The sequence below is a fragment of the Trachurus trachurus genome, assembly GCF_905171665.1.
Source record: "Trachurus trachurus genome assembly, chromosome: 3".
NCBI lineage: Eukaryota > Metazoa > Chordata > Actinopteri > Carangiformes > Carangidae > Trachurus > Trachurus trachurus.
In genome coordinates this window covers 17,238,062-17,256,277 of record NC_139893.1, presented here as the reverse complement: position 1 = coordinate 17,256,277, position 18,216 = coordinate 17,238,062, and the positions used below count along the sequence as shown (strand labels likewise).

The window sequence follows — 18,216 nt, the reverse complement described above, 5'->3', positions numbered from 1 at the left end:
ACTCTGCTCTGCTGTAACCCGAGGAGAAAATTTTCCTTGTGGGATACAAGTGTTATCCAATGAGGAGAGAGAACGGCATGAAGGGCTGTGTGTGCAGCCAAGGGATGCGCGTGAATGTGGTGACGTAGCACGAGGACCAATTGATGCCTGACAAGGGCGGGGGCTGCTAACTCATGGTGCGTTCAAAGAAACTCGTACTTTGTGTTTTTCCTTCCTGTGAAGTTATACCAGTTCGATCTGGTACGAGTTCACGGGTCGGAAGTTACGAGTGGCCGTTATAGGGAACTTTCACAGACAACAGGATGGTAAAAACACGAGCTACGGGTTACCTGGAACGCTACCAAGTCGTAGTTGTGACTTGAAGCTGTAACTTACGGTTTCAAAAGCCTGCCTTGAACGCAGCATTAGCCGAAACGGCCGTGAAGCTGATATCTGCTTTAACACAAAAATATTGCTTACTTCTGCTTTAAGTGTAAATGCATGTACTGTACGTGAGAGTGAAAATGTGTGCATGTGTTGAGAGTTAAGTATATGGGCCCTAGTTTTGTGGTACGACGCAAGGTGGCGCAGCCGGCGCAGTGCAAGTTTCGACCAGCGCAGCCCGGTGCACGGTCAGTTTGGCAGTTTGGTAGACCGCGCTGTGCCAAGATGGGTGTGGCGACGCAGCAGGGGGAGGTGTCACAGATTCCAACTAGTGCAGTGAAAGTTTCGTGCCAAAAAGCCGCGCCGAGGGTGCGCCAAAAGCCCACCAGCTCCAACCTGGTCTACTCTCAGCGCAGGGTGAAGCGCAGCCGGCGCAGTGGTAGTTTGGCTGACCGGTGCGCAGTTTGCACACGTCACCAAGACCTCACAGGCAGGTTTCCACAGTTCCAGGCACATTTAAATGCAACAAATAATTACAAAAAACACTATTTAATGCAACTAATGGAATCAACACATGCATTTTTATCTATATAGATTGTCCCGTCACATCTGGGAGAGGTTTGGCCTCTGGCGTCGCTGTCTCCTCTGTCCATGTTGAAGTATAAAATGACATAATTGCAGTGCGCATCGGCTGTGGCGCAGTTAAAGGTGAGGAGAGGAGCTAATTTCATTGGTGAAGATCTGAATGGGCTGTGTTAATCCCACTCCACGCCTTCTCTCCTCCTTTCTCACTTGCACCGGTAGGAGGGAAGGCCTGCGCCGGGCACAAAACTTGCAAAGTGTGCCTGGACACACCCCGTTGGCATGGTGCACCTGCGCTGCACCTAGACTGCGCCTGGTCTACCAAACTAGGGCCCTATATGTATGAGAAGTATACATGTACGTAAAATAAGAATGTATATGTGTGAGAAGTATGTGAAAGGAGAATGTATGTATGTGAGTGAGAATATGAACATGAAATGAGAATGAATGTGAGCGAGAATGAGAATATATACGTGTAAGGATAATAAATGTATGTGGGAGGAGAATATATGTATTTGAGAGTGAGAATATATGTATGTGTAAGGAGAATATATGTGTGTGAGAGGGCCAGAATTAATTATGTCTTGTACGGCCGCTCATTGTATCTGGTAATGAATTATACTTGAATGGCAGAAGTTAATATTTCCACATATTCTAAGATGTATTTACTCTAAGCAAAGATGTTTTTACTGAAATATTGAACCACGGTCACAGTGCAGTCACTTGAATATGTTACAAATAAAACAACCTTCTAACCAAAGAGCTCAGTAAATGTACCAATCCATTCACCAACCTGTGACACAACAATGTGCTTTCATCAGGTATGATATTATTTGATTACATATTCCAAGTAATACACCTCCACCACAGCTTTTTCATGTTCACTCACATGTCCCTAAAAACCCCTCAGCTGCAAGAAAGAAAGACAGCGATCCTCTTAAAAAGATGTTCACTGTCAGCGGGCTGCCATCTTATTGCCCTTGAAGTGGCCCAGTGGGACTCAGCGATGCAGAGGCTGCGTTCACAATCACCGCTCAGTTGTGTAAATCCTCTCTCATTTGGATAGAGGCTCGTGCTCCTGGGGGCTCCATTACAGAGATGCCACACTGGAGAAGTGGCCCTGTGTGCCGGAAACTCACAAGAGTTATAGGCACAACCATAGTCTGAGAGCTCGCTACCGCTTTAATGCACTGGTTGGATGTTTGTGAAGGGAGAGTAGAGGAGAGTAGAGGACAGGGGAGGAGAGGGGAAGCAAGGTGAATTTAGGAAAGTGAAAGAAGGACAGGATGAAAAAGGGGGGAGCACCAGAGTAAAAAAGAAAGACAACAGTCACAAAGTGTCTTTTTGCCCCAGTTGAGCAGTCTCTCAGGCTTTTGGGCAGTGATGTGCATGACATAAAAAGACGCCAAACCACCGAGCACCTGTTCTCTCCATCCTTCCTTTAACCCCTCGGCTTGAGGGACTCAGCAGTGCACTCCCTCCAGAAACTTAATGCATATGGACATAACTTGGCTTTTCAATCTGAATTATTTTTCAACCTGAATGTTTGAACTTGTTTCCATCTCAATAGACTGCAGGAGTTTTTAATTAGCTAAAATGTAGAAACACATGCTTTGGGTACTTCCTGTGCCTTGTTTCTGGACTAACATGTCGGCCCTATAGCAGCGTGTTGGCAAACAAAACACGAGCACCTCTACCTTCAAACAATTGCCAGCCACATCCAATTGGCAACGTAAGCCATTCTAACTGACTCCGCTCCTTGGCAGCCCGGCCAAGCCACGTTGCCAAATACTGCTCCCAATACACTGCAGCCTGCAGCAGTTCAATTCTATATGCACAAAAAATTGGCAGATGTTGGCAGATGTGATTTTGTAGTCTCTGGGGTTATAGTTTACATCACCATCATGAAGTGAACAGACCATGAGGAGTTACTATAGTGACATCAAAACCTTCTGACTACTTGCTCCATTTAAATAGTAACAACTTTGTTCAGGTTGACACCCTCTTTAAGCAGATTCGACATCAATCCATGCAGTAGTAATACAGCTCATCCTTGTTGGTTGGTGGATATGGGCCCCTCCTAGCTGACGTATAGGGACAGGCTGCGGCTGCCAGTCTATACACAGGGTCGGCATGTAGATAAACAACTTCAAACACTTTATAACATTCACATTTATGGCCGCTTTAGAGTGACAAGGTGGCCTGATGTCCATGTCTGTGGACAGCCGTCCTGTTCAAATCTATAAAAAATGTGTTGCTAAGACTTTATGGTATACTGTATACACATCTTGAGCAAGCAGCTGCAAGCAAATAATCAGAGTAAAGCACGTCTCTTATCTCAGTATTCTGTAGTCATGAACTATAACACAAACTGTTATGTCATTTGGGGAAAAAAGCACAAAGATTTAGTTCAGGGGAATGTGTTAAAGCCGGGGGGGAGTGCAGCTGAATCGTTGTTCACTGTAGCCAAAGGTATAAGAGCGGGTGCCGTGTCTGGCATTTAAATAAGCTCTGCAGCAATGTATGCCCAGTCAACATTTTCGCTGTAGGATGAACGCACACACAGCAAGTGAGAAATGTCTTCACTGGGGAAAACAATGATTTTTCCTCTCTTTTGTGAACAGACTTGAGACTGTTTTGCCCAATATGACCACCACACTGTAATACACACTACAGAAACCATTCCTTGGTCGTTTTAATCAATTGTAGAAAATACAACTACGGCCGGTGATGAATCTGATGGTGATAGTCACAGTTGGCAAATGTACAGTACACACCTTCAAAACTTATGGATCACTTTCCATGCACTGATTTCTGTAGCGGATGCAAAGTCAGCTGTAACTGAGAGTGCTGCTTCTGTCTAAACTTCCTGTCTTTGTCATTTAGGAGAACATGGCTGGGATGACCCTAACGGATACACCAAGGACAGAACATACAGAATCAATAACACTGGCACCTCCAGGTATACCAAGCCACCTGCTCAATACTTACATACTTTTTTTTAGCTCACAGAGATAAAACCATGATTTCACTTTGCTAGAAGTGATCAATAATACATGGATTGGAAATACATCTGCAGATGTAGTATTTTTTCATTTATTGGAGTGTCAATCTTTACATTTTGGGATTTAAATATAGCAAGTTTCAAATCTGGTGTGAAATGACCCTCACTAAGTATATTACGATATCACATTAAAGACTCCCTACAATGAAAATCGTGTTTTTCATGTGGTTCACATGTTCGTGTGGCATTTTTGTCATGCTACAGGACAGATCAGCACAAAAGTAAGTGTGAAATTGCATTTATGCCTTCAAAAAGCTGTGACCCAAGGCAGACGCTAACTGGCAGTTTCAGGCAGACTGGGGTTGTTGCGTCAGAATCCCAGGACAGGGCACTAGTGGTTACAAGCTAAAACCTTCATACCGGTAACCACAATTTGAAGACCACTGAGAACACTCTAACATAGCTACAGTAGGATGATTGGAGGGGGTCTTTAAACAGTCTGAAAGAAGCAAGAGCAGCAGTAATGTAAAGGCTATGTGTATTACTGATCAACAGTGATGTCATTTTCGCTTCTAAATCGCAGCGGAGACAACGCTGGCCTCCAGATATTACTTATACGTAATTTGTCACACATTAAATCATTGCTGTCATTCTTAACGGAGCCTTTTAAGAAATGAGGGGACACTCTAAATTGGATTCACTAAACGGTGCCAGAAATCTAGAGCATAGCTCCTGATCACAAGAGACTCCCTGCAAATAGAAATGTAATGTCCTTCATACCAGCATTTCTTACTCTACGGTTTTCTGGATGACACTTTTTTTAGTCTTTTTTTTTTTTTTTTAAACTACTCTGCAATCGTGGTGCGTTCACTGTCCAAAGTACCTGTGTTATAGCAGGACATTTTTTCATTGTTACATTAGATAAACATCGTTGCAAGAATACAAGATACCAGAAACATCTGGAATCCGTCAGGATGTAAACTCAGACTCTTCAGACGGGCTTCAACAGGAAGCTCATTATCGTAGAGGATGCTGAACACTCACAATCAAATAAAAATCATAAATAAAAAATCACCCATCGCTGGTCTTCAGTCAAATTATGTTGACAGCTAATATTGCCTGGTATGCATAATGATGATAAGCTGGTTCTGAGCTTCTGTGATTGTGACAGATATTAGCCAGGAAGTGTTCACAACTCAACAGATTCTGCAACAGCTACAGATTCAATGTTACAAAAACTGTCTTAATGTATAAGTATTGTTGTCATTGGTGGTGCATGACAGATGACGTTAGTGGGGGAAAAGGATAAATTGAGTAACTTCGTTTGCCCTTTTTCCCTCTGCTTCCCTGAGACATGAAAAAAATGGAAATAAAAGAAAGATTGTGGTAATTCCTGAATTAAAATCTTTACTGTTTAAGAAGTAGTGTAACATCCAAAAGAAGACTAAGACTCTGCTGTCTTATGCCGCCTGGACAGAGCAAATACTTTGAGTGAGATACTAATGGCATCATGCTAACAATGATAATGCTAACATACTGTCATTTGGCCTGTTAATGTGCAAAAACCTGTTAATGAGCACTAAACATTGAGAACAGTTACACCAAAAGCTCTGAAGCTTCTTGAAATTTCTTCTGATCTGAAGATGTTGTGAGATGAAAATGTCAATGGATCAAGGAAGTTATAATTTATCTTGACGGGAGCATGAATGTCTTCCAAACTCTATGACAATCCATCTAATAATTAGACTAAACATATTTCACTCAATATCACAAACATCAACCTCATGATGATGCTTGAGGACAATATAGAGGATCATCCAAGTCATTAGTCTTCATCCTCTGCGAGTGATGAATCTCGGTACAAAACTTCATGCCAATCTATTGAATAGCTGTAGAGATACTTCAGTCTGGACCACAGCAGTTCATCAGCCAACCATCTGACAGACACAGCTTTCCCTGCAGCAAGGCTGCCACTGTGGCTGAAATGTTTTGGGCATGAAACGGTAATCTAATCCTACAACCAAACAGGAGCGAGGGGAGTTGGAGGGTCTGTCCTGTATGTGTATGTGTTGGTACTCAAGCACTTGACTGGTCCAAGAACGAGGTGAAGGTCACCAGAGGAGCACAAGGCAGGTGGAGAGCATCACTGTAAACCTCTGATTGATGTCCAAATCAATGCTAATCGAGTCAACACAACCCTGACTCAGACCAGGAGGCTCAGTCAGTGAGGTTTTAAAGCGTATAACAGCTTTGACTTCAGCAAATCAGTTTCTCCCAGAAGTCACTTACTAAAAAGAACTAGGCTAAAGTCTATCATTAAACAATCACAAGAGGTGGAGCAAAACTGTTCTGTTCTGTAGGACAGTGTAGCTAGAGGAGGCAACTAAAAAACCCATAGGAAGGTCAGTGCGGCTCACAATATCTAGTAAAACTTTGATTTCATGAAATCAACAATGCTTTTTGTATATCATTACAAAATGATCATTAAACTGTTTGGTTAGGAATGGTGGTGGTGTGGGAGATTAAGTTTGAGTTTGAGCAATGTGCTCTGACACTCTTGAATAAGAACAAGGCCAAACCAGTTAAAACAGTCACAGTGCTTTTTCTCTAAGGTAATAAACTGTATAGTGAGAAGGAATCCAGCACAAAGCGCGGCTTGTTTTCTCAGCTGTTAAGAGCTTGTCTTGCATTCAAATGTCAACTGGTGGTGCATTCCTTCTGTGACACTTGTTATATAACGACGGGTGTTGAACATGAATCCTGACAAATATTTCATTTCAAATAATTAACTTTTTTTCCGACAACAGAACTTGACTTGAAACATCAAGTAGACGCCTAGACGCTGTTTACTCTCTTCAAACAGGCTATATGGTGGTGATGACTTGTATGTTTTTTTTTCATTTGTGCACAGTGGCAGAAATGAGTGGTTTAAGTATTGAGAGGCTAACTGCAGTAAATGCCCAGAGGCCACTTTAACCCAACAATTACTCAGCTTCTTAGGCCTTATAATGGCAGTCCATTTCAGAGATTAACTCAAGGAGCACTGCTGATACATAGACGTTATTACTTGGCTGAGCAGCCATTTGGCTCACCGTGAAAAGGTAAGCGATAAGATTCGCTGCATGAGATGTGTGAAATTAGTGAGCGAACAACCCAGTAATGCACTGTTGGAAAGATGTGCGAGGAAAAACACCCCTCAGCTACAACTTCAATGTGGCATGCAGAACAGAACGAATGAGCAACACAGATGATTGAACGTGACCTCAAGACACAGCAGCTTTATATTTTTGAAAAAAAAAAAAAAAAAAAACCTTGGCTGCATTTTATAAGCACCACAGTGAAGGGCAGCACTGTAACAAAAGCTTTGAGCTGTGACACCACCAACAGTGGTTTGCTCTGTGAAAAGTGCTAACTGGCAACACTGCTGCCCTGACCGAGCAGTAAGCAGGTCAAATGTGTTACTGATCATGGCCCATGATAGGAGGAGGCGCCCTGCATCTGCTGCACTTGCATCCAGACAAGGATTCAGAAGGACGCTGTGGTGCTCTCTCACTCTAACTCTCTCTCTCTCTCTCTCACACACACACACATCTCTCTGCTCTATTAATGCTCTGCTCATACATGCACATGGCCTTCATTATCTTCTTTCATCAAAGTGCCACACGACGTACAGTCCCTCAGACGATGCCGGGGCAATGTATCCTCTACACAAATGGTTTTTCATTATTTCCTCACACTCCCCAGAATGCACCATGAGCACACTTGGATGAATTGGTTTATCTCCTTTGGGGACAATGTGAACGTCGCTGTGCTGTCATAACACTCAGGTTGCAGCCAGAATGATGTTGTGAATGGAAAACCGAGCCAGGGCAGCAGTAAAACAACTTCCCTCTTGTACCGATCTGTTGATAAAGGCAGAGGGGGGAGCACGTCTAAGGAAACCTGAGAAAACCTACATTGTGATTGTAGAAGTCTTGAACTCTTCTTACTACAAAAAGACAAACAGTGTTGGTGATGTTGTGCATTGTGTGTTCTGGCTGTAGGCCATAAACGTATGAATCTGTGACCTCCGCTTGCTCAGGGATCATGTGATTCTCGGGAACGCTGCCAAATGCCGTGAGAAAAATAGACGCTTTCAAACAATCTGCATTTCAGAAACTTACTACCCTAATAGTCCTCTGTGTTTACTATCATCTTCTCCCGTTAAATATAAACTATATTGCCAAGTGAAGAACTGCTTCTGATGCCAAATCTCACCATTTATAAATCTGTTTAAACTAAGCGCTGTGGAGCACAAGGCGCTGATGTTTATTTCAATCTCATGGTTCACAAGCAAATTTTTTAATGGTTCGAACCTATCTAAATTCCTGCTGAGGGTAATCTTCTTAGTGGAACTTTTGCCCACACAATTCAGTTACCACTGTAGAATATAATATAACCACAGAGAAAATAGCCACCTTGCAGGAAAACCATCTCAATCCTAACACTTCTGTTTAGCTTAGAAACCACAGAAACAAATTGTGCATTCATGAGCAGTTGTTTCATACAGTGGGGTGAGAATGTCCTTAACTACAGATTAGGAGATGACTTTTGTGAGAGACTTTTTTAAAACCAAAATTTTGTCTATACATTTTTTTTTATTCAATTTGATGCTTTGCTTTGTTCAAATACTTTTCTCCTTTACAACCCCATCGTAGACGCGGCACTACGATATTGTGCTTTCTAGTGTTTTAACCTGCAGGCATGCACAGCCCTCTGCTGTATTCATCTCATCCATAACCTCAGCACATGAGCAGTGATTAACCACCCACACATGACCTTTACACTGCATACGCAAAAATGTGAACACACAGCTCGGAAGTCTAACGTTGACTTTGAGACTCATGGAGGTGTGTGCCGATACAAGAGAGTCGGTGGTCCACAATAGAGAATAACAAGCTTACAGTGTAGTTAATCATCTGCTCCTACAGACTATATCCAACACGATACACAAACTTGTGATCATCAATCCACTGATTTATACAAAAGCAGTTGAACACACACTGGGAATAATTCTGAACAATCACTTTCAAAATGTACAAGCATTTGCTTAAACTCGAGAGCCGCTCTCTGGTTAAAGAAAAAAAAAAAAAAAGTATGAGAAAAACTTGAAAAATAATATTTACATGTGCAGTTTAAGAACAATTATTAGACAGTGAAAGGAGAGGAGATGAAATATTGATAGTATTTTCTTTGCCTCCATAAAGATTTTATTTTGAGAAACTTTTCAGATTTGTGACTATTAATCCTTGTCCATTCAGTCCAGTCGAGTGGGTTCATCAAGTGGAGAATGTGGAGATTTGGTATGTGCAATACACAACATCACAAAAATGGTGTCTATTTGGAAGTCAAATTTATGTTCATGGGATTAATGAAAGAACGGAAATTGTTCATCGACAAAGAAAGATAATTACATATTTTTAGATGGATTTGGGGACACTAAAGCAAATGTTTGAGTGACAGAGTATCTGTTGACTTTGACTTGCCTCTCAGATGCACCAAAATGGCATGATGTTTTGCACGAACTCCCACACAATCTTGAATAAACCAGCTGAATTACAAGTTTCAGTTCCTTGACCATTTTTTTCTAAACAAAAAGAGTGCATTTCATTGGCACAAATACGCCACGGTGCTGCAGTGATGCTTGTGACGTGAAAATCTCGAATGAAAGGTGAATTGCATTTTAATTGCACGACTGAATAAATAGAAAACAGGTTTTGGCAATCAGACCCTTTAAAGAAATGATCCTCATGAAGCTTAAGTGCAGTAAAAGAGCAAAGAGAGAGATTTAAATGTTAAAAACAAGAGGATAATCAGCTCTGATGTTGTGTAGAAAAGATATGTTAACAATTAAGTGAACAGCGACTGAAAAACTTTCGTCTTTACCAAGTAGAAAGTTGGTAAAAAAAAAAAAAAAAGCCCTACTGATGAAAAGCTGGGTGAAACTACAATTGAACGTAACAATTCACATCATTACCATTGGAGACATTTCTACAAACATAATTTCAAAGTTGGAACTTGGTCGAGATAAAGGAACGAGAGGGTTTGAACGAGAGCGCTCCCGTGTCCGAGCAGGTGCCTGCAGGACAAAGAAGCACTATCAAAGCCTCTCTTTCCTCCCACTGAGCTGTTATCCACATCTTCAACCTCTTGTTCCCAGAGTCTGCTCTGTCTGCTGAAGGGCAGCGCTCAGAAAGTATAACCTTTTCAACTAGGCTTTTAGAGTTTCAAATGATCTATTTTTAAGATAAAACATAGACTCCCATTCTTTACCCTTCATTGTCTGAGCTACACGCAGACAGACAGCATCATACCCAGGAGTCTCCTATAGGGTCTGTAAAACATTTCAAACAGTCGGAAATGCCAATACCGTCGCTGAAAGGAAAGTGGGTGAACAAATGGAATTGACAGAGAACAAAGTAATCATGGAAGCAAAATGAAAGTAATGACAGGCCAGGTCATAAACATAGATTGAAGGCTAAGGCGGTCCATGGTGGAGGACTTGAGGAAAAAAGAGATTTGGGCAAAATGGATTTTAGATGGATTGAGACACATTTTTATGCTTTTCCTCCACCAAATCACATCACCCCAACAGGGACACAGCCAGCTGCCTTTTATCCAGCACCTCACGGTACAATTACATCCTTCAATGCCGACTTATACGGAACCTACAACATTAAAGCCTGTAGAGTCAATGTGTTCGCGTGTCCAGACGCGGACACAGCTCATCTTTTTTGAGTACAAGATTAACATTTACTGACTTGAATTGACAGAGAAGCACATTAATTTCCCGAGACTTGCACCAGTGTCTCGACACGAGTTCAGCCATCTTTCCCTTTTGCCTTCCTGTGGCACGCTTGTCGTCCTCCAGCTCTGTCACATTACATCTCCAGTGTCAAAATCAAAACATCTCTGGTGACAAGAGTTACCATGAACATACTCATATAACTACATGGAAGTCTCGTCACATCATGTCAATATATTCAGCCTGCTGGACTCCATTAGCAGAAGTAGTTTTGACGAGCACTCACCATGTCGGCCTCGCACAAGTTTCCGGTTTCACTGAACATTTTCGAAGTAGTGCATTTGTAAATGTGTCAGTCCACAATGAGATGAATCAGACTTAGACATATGTCTTTGTGTTGAAGGTGAGATGTAACATAAAAAAAGTGGTGGAGACAACAACATAAATATAAAAAATAATAGAGGAAACCTTTGTAAAGTAGTTTATAAGGCTTGCAATGATATCATTAAAGCATTAGGAAAACCTCTATGTGGCCTAAGAGGCTAAACTCAGGGCAAAAAGTCCTCATGCACCACACTGCCGCTCGATGAACTTATTGCTGTTTGTGCACAGTACAAAGTCAAGGTGGCTCAAATGAGTGTGTCAATATTTTGATCAACTCACATCCTCCCTCATCTGGGCTGTGAGAAATCAATGGTCAAACACACTTCAGTGACAAATAAAAATCCTTTAACTATAAAAGTGAGGGGGGCGATAACATAACTTCTTCCTTTGCCGTAATTACTCTTAGCACACAAGAGCCCTCTGTGTAATGTCATTCACAACAGGCTGGGAAAAACAGTGTTGGAGTGCATGTAAACAGCAGCTTCAAAGATACAGTGTTTTGCTGCCAGTGCACACAATCACAGTGGCCTGCAAATATCAAGGGGGATGCAAAGGAAGCCAGAAAATAAATGGGTTTTGCTGAGTCATTAAAATGCAGCTGAGTTGCAACACAGCAAGTGTGGAAATAAACACTCAGTTGTGATCAGATGGCTTCAGATAATGCAGAGACACGTTGAAAGAAGACAGCAATGTACTGTTGTTAGTTATGGCAGGTATCACTGCATTCAATCACGACAAGACTGAAAACATCATCTGCTAATAATGGTGGCGACAGATGTTGTTTAGACACACTGAGATTTCCCCATCACAGTTAAAATATCAAGGCCTACCTCATCATAAATTTAAGATAAGTTCGTTCCAGTTTGTAAACCCTAACTATGTATAATGGAAATTGTTTCTAATCTTAAAGGGGCGGTTCAGGTTATTTGATGTGTCTGCCACCTATGAGAGAGAGAGAAACCATCACAGAGGCAGAGCCGTGTGCGGCTGTGAAGGGAGCCCAGCAGAAAAAAAAACAAAAGTGAACTTTGGCTCTTTGTGATTATCTCAGGTGACCTGCAGCTGCAACTCTATGGCTATTCACTTCCAGGGTGCAGGGATAATAAGGATAAAGCTGCTCTGATTTAATGACTGTGGAACTGGAAAGACCTCTGGGACTGGGACACACACACACACACACACACACACACACACACACACACACACACACACACACACCCCTATGCAGTAGGACGCACATGCATGCACTGGCAAAAACATACAACATACAGGCGGCAGGCCCAATTTAGTACTGTGACATACAAAAACATTGGGAGATTAATGCGAAAATCCTAGGATTAAAAGAAGATAATAATTAATCTCTTTGATTACTGATAGTCTAGATGATATTCATGTCTTAATTTCATAGAAACACAGAAACATACGAGGCAGCCATTTAGGAAAAAGTTTTGGTTTTGATTCTTAAAAGTAGTTTTTGAAAAAAAATATTACCTGCTGTTCACATCCTCACAGGTGAAGCAGCACCTTCTCCAGTACTGCCAGAGGCAAACAGCAGCCTGTGACAGGGACAAGACTGCTGCAGCATCCAGGATGCCGACACACAGCGGTGAAGACAATTAGCTGCAGAGCTGCAGAGATTCACTGAGCCCCTGAGAGGACAGCCAGGAGTCGTTCTTATTCCTGTCACACAGCCCTCAGCTTGACAACACACTCCTCACACACAAATTACACTGGCAGAGAGGGGGAAAAAAGAAAGCTTTAGACATGATTCAGCTTGTTTATGTCTGGGCCCGAGATAATGTCCGACAAGACAGACGGGTCAAGGAGGCGACGCCTTCACACATGGCACCGGCAGTAGCAGCGCGCTACTTAGACTTGTTTTTTTTTTTTTAATTTGACGGTTTATGTAGCTACTTGTCTTCTGGTGTCTTAACCTTGTGTCCTTGTAAAGTTTTAATTTGCATTTTAAACTAACATAGATTGACTGACAGTTTACAAGGCTGCCACAGTAAGTGAGCCCAGAGCGTATCTTGATTCAAGAGGTCAGTCTCACTGGAGCTGCAGGTCAGAGCTGGATATTGCATTTAAAGACATACACACACAGAAGGCTGAGCTGGCTCATTTCACAGGGCGGTGCCCGCTGCCCCAGTGTGAGCTAAGCCTCTTCTGAGGGCACATGCCCGGCTAAACCCGACAGCCATGCCAGCTTCCCCTTGTAGCTCATTGTAAGCAGTGCTAACATGGGTAAACAGCACAGGCAAGCTCTGCCAAACCGGCATCCAGTACAACAGGAGAGTGAGCAGTCCATCCCCCGAGTATTTGTCTTTACTGAGCCAGGAGCAAAAATGAGAGGGATAAAAGAGCAGAAAAAACACACAGTTTGAAGGGGATTTAAAAGACACAGATGCAGGTTGATAAGATTTTCAACTAATACACTACACTACTACACTACTCACAAAAAGTTAGGGATATTCAGCTTTCCGATGAAATTTCAAAATGCACCTAAAATGCACTATAACCTTTACAGGTGAACTTAATTTGACCTTCTGTAAACTTTTTTGAATGCACATGTTCAACTGTTCAATGTTTCAGTACTTACAACATGACATGCTGTTCTCTAACAAGGTGATTACCCACAAAAATCAAGTGTCTGATCCATGAATCGACCACTAAATGTTCTTATTTAGTAACAGTTTGTATTGAAACAGTCCTCTTCATCGTGCTGTTCACATTCTGACATCGTGAGACCAAGACGACACCTAACGATCCATCAACAGTGTCTGGACATGTCGAGGCTTCAACCGGGATGTTCACAGAGGGAAGTTGTCACTGAGCTCAGAGTGTCACAGTGTGTCATCAGCAAGTTGAACAGAGACACAGAGAGACTGGAAGAGTCACAGAAAGACAGAGAAGTGGACGCCCACTGTTGTGGTATACCCACCACTGATGTTGGGTTTTGTTTCAATGAATTGTTTGAGATGAAGAAATTACAATTCCATACATCTACTTAAATGCCCTTATTTCATCACTGTAGCAAATATTTTTTACATTTTCCCAAATGTTGTAAATCCCTAATTATTTGTGCGTAGTGTATGATACTGTCTTCTGACCATGATCACACAGCCTCAGTGCTTCATTTTGCTTCTGGACCCTTCAAATGAATCAGTGTTTCTTTGTGATGGATCTTGTGCAGATCGACCAAAAAGGGGATTATATATACTCTGATTATCTCATTTGAAGGATCTGAAAAGCCCGAGGAGGTTTAAGAAATTGGGATTTCACAAGAAATAAGCAAGAAACTAGAAACAGATTTGTGCAACAGAAAAGTAGTTGCTTTTCTTCTTTGCTTAGATAATGAATTTCTTTAATCAGTTCAATAAACTGACCCTTTGAGGCACTCCCACCCACAGTCTGGGAACTGCTTCAGTGCGTATTAACTCTAAAAAATAAAAAAAAATAAAGAAGACACAAAGAGCAACTGCAACAACTGTTAACTTGAGCTGAGTGAGACCCTGACCTCTGAATTCAAAGCCACCTCTTTTGTTGGAGACCCTGGTGACACATCTTGCTATGGACAACCACAACATCTTAGATCACTCAGACCAGGTGGCTAGTTCTTAAAAGATACTACGTTCACAACTGATCAACTGACTTTGTGTATGAGAGGGGTCACATGTGATGGTGAACCCATGATGAATAATCACCCAACATCCATTTCTCTCTTCGGTTTTACGATCTTTAATGTCTGGGTTCACTCTCACGTCTTTCGTCAGCATTGGTTTTTTTTAGCTGTTTTATGTGAAAAGCCTCTTAAAGTCTATACTGTACACTACCGGCTCCGCACCACATAGAAAACACATAGCAACAAGCAACATGCCTTCAACAGCCCAAGACCCAGATATTATTATCAGGATTTGGTGCAGATCAATATCAGAGCTACAACAATTACTGTCTCATCAGAAGGTGCAGACACCTGCATAATGAGCATATTATTCAACATAACAGGCGTCAGAGAAGATGCACAGGTTCATTAATTTCTCCTTTTATCTTATTTTCTTTTGAGGTCATAAAAGCATTACAGCTCTACATAGATTTATTTTCATGGTTGTCTTCTACTTACATAGGACAATGCGTATTTAAAAAACATCTACAGTGAAAACTTTTCTACATTTCTTCAACAATTTGAAGCCCTAACTGATTCCTGTACACTGACAGTGGAGAGAAGAGGTGCAGCTGAGCTCATGAACCTGGCTAAGGAGCACAAGTGAAAACACTTCATTAAGGACAGATACTTCCAGTACAAGCCTTTCAATTAAAAGCTCCACTACCTCTGAAAATTGTGTCACTCTGACTGTGCACTAAAGAGGAGAGAAGATGAGCCTTAAATGGCAGCTGACTGCTGAGCTCAAGTGCTTCTAAGCTTCTACCATAACTCCTATCTCTGCATGTGCTGCATTATAGGGGGTTGGGGTGGGGGGGGTGACTGACACATAAAACGACCAGCTGTCCATAGCATCAATGTCTGCATGAACATTAATGTTTCATCTGAAGGCGAACAGTCAATGTTTGCAGAAATTTTGCCGTCCAGTACGCGTGCTTTAAATGACCCGTGAGATCTTTACGGCAGAGCTGCAGCAGTGTTTCTCAGCAATAGTCAGGCTTGCGAAATATTCATCATTAACTCCACTGTTTCAGTATTGAACAAATGTCAAGTGGACAAATGATGTGAAATAGCCCACCAGACTTGGATAAAGGCAGTTCAACAAAACATAGATTAATTGAGAGAGAATTGGGTTTTGAGTCCACGGTATCATAATCAGACTCTGTTTTCTGTAAAGAACGGTGCACGTATTGATCCTTTACGCCGGTAATTGACTTGAGATGCATTTCAAATGTCTTTAGGCTGGTTGGTCGTGAAAGGGAGCAGTAGCATGACTGACAAATAAATTGTCCAACACAGGAAAAGATAACCAGTGCCATGGCAATGCATCAAACTACTGCTTGAAAAATGTTGTGTTTTTACAACCATTATCTACAGAAAAAAACATGAAATGGCTTTATTGCACTGTGGGAAAGTGGACTATTACAGACTATTATAAACTAAGCTATCCAGCTGCTGGCTGCAGTTACATACTGTACTGAATATGTTGTGAAAGTCGCATCAATATCATATTTACCAAAATGTGGAATTGTTCATTTATAATGTTGTATTTGTAATATCATTACTAGATTTACTCAAATCAGCAGTAGGCTAGTACTAGTGCTTAAACCTCAAATACTGTCTAGAGATTTGTTTTCTCTCAGGGCAGCTATAACCCCAACAACCTCCTATTAGAGACCACTCCCTGCTGCACATCATGCTTATTACTACGAATACATGGAAGTAATTGGGGAGATTGTGCAGATTTCTTGTAACTCAAGCAACCTCAATCATCTGTGTCAGTTTTTTCTTTTAACAGAGGGCTTCTCTCATCTCGGCTTCAGAGTGAACTGCTTAGATGAGGTAAAAAGAGTAAATAAAACTGAATCTGTGATGCAAATGCAAGGACAAAATTAGCATTTTGAAAATGAGGGGGACAAGTCCCCCCCACGTCCCCAGTGGATACTCCATCCTTGGATGAGAATAATGTTGCTGATTTATCACATACTGAACAACAGTCTCCAAATTCACTACAAGCACTTTCAGGGTGGTTTATCCTCACAAGAGCAAATTAACGAGGTGTCTAAATTCAGACAGCAGTGTAGGAAACCGGGGTCGAGCAATTTTTGCAAAGTCAGATTTCACTGACTAATTAATGAGTGACAGGAGCAGAGCCATATACCTACACAGCAGAGATGAGATAAATGGTGGGGGGGGGGGGGGGGGGGGGGGGGTTGTATATGATGTACAAGGCAAAGGTTTAAGATAGATCTCGTCAAGTCTTTACACAGATGTGCTTTTTTCAAACAAACTAATTTCAGAACAGATTTTGACACATCAGATCCTGTTCCAGCAGGGAGCTCAATAGGAGATACTAATTACACTTAAACATAGAAAGCCCAGATGAGCTATTGTCATTTTAAGTGTTTTTCATTCACTGAGATGTCATCCATTCAGCCTGGAGAGCGACATATGACTGAAGTGAAGAGGGAACTGGAGTAAAAATGAAATATAGGCTACCTCTCCTTGTGATACTCTTTATTGTTACAGGCTTTCCATACCGTCTAAAATGATGTTATCCAGTCTATCTCAGTCTGCAGTATAATATAATATTCATAATTGAGAAGTAGATTGATCACAGCTTTCTCCAAGACCTTTGCCCTCCATTTCATTTGATTATACTGGGGCCCTGTGATCTTTTCTGACCTCCCCAAAACAGACACCACAGTGTTTTAATTAACCAATACAATACATATTAATTTGGAAATATTAACTTTGGACATGTGTTAATTCACAGAGTCATTCTGATGTCTGACATCACTGCTCATTTATTTTATCTTCAAGATAAATGTCTCTGCAAATTGGCGTCAAATGAGCGACATTTCATTAATTGAATAGCAGCCACCTTTTTCCATACTTAACACCCCTTTCATGTCCCTTGCGGCTGAGGGGAAGTGCCAACAGTTTGCTCATTTCCAAGGTGAAATTAAAGCCACTGGTATGAATATTGGATGCATGTCTCAACAACATACATTTTTTCTTTATGCCACTGTCATAAAGGTTGATTATTGCAAACACTTTCCAATCAAGCCTTCAATAATATGAGGAAATATTTGTCTGAGAATACAACAAATTCAGTTAGTTTTACATTAAAGGGACAGTGAGGAGTTTTGATTTGGCGGCGTTATTCTCATAACTCGCCACAAAACCGAAAGTAAAGAAACGCTGGTCGGCTCGACCAGCATTTCCACCACCACTAATAATAACAAAATAACGATAGAGACAAAATTATATATTTATCGAAAATGGGCCCATTAACAAGTGTGGGTAGCGTAGATTCATCCACATTAATGTGATACTTTTTTATAACCAAATAGAAACTCCTTGTTGTCCCTTTAAATAATGACCATAATATGATACTATTAGGTTCATTTATTTACAACTTTGTAACTAGATAAA

The 18,216-nt window shown here is 41.4% G+C and overlaps 1 protein-coding gene across 2 annotated transcripts in view; it reads right to left on the bottom strand.

Moving 5' to 3' along the window:
* LOC310984110 (FERM domain-containing protein 5-like) overlaps positions 1-18,216 on the bottom strand; it is a 70,080-nt gene that overhangs the window by 29,006 nt on the left and 22,858 nt on the right. Inside the window, exon 1 of one of the 2 annotated variants that reach the window (XM_083969232.1) lies at positions 12,609-12,814. The exons of the other annotated variant lie outside the window; for it this stretch is intronic. The gene's annotated coding sequence lies outside the window, so the exon portion shown is untranslated. Of the gene's footprint in view, positions 1-12,608; positions 12,815-18,216 lie in introns of those variants that run through there. 2 annotated transcript variants of the gene reach the window in all.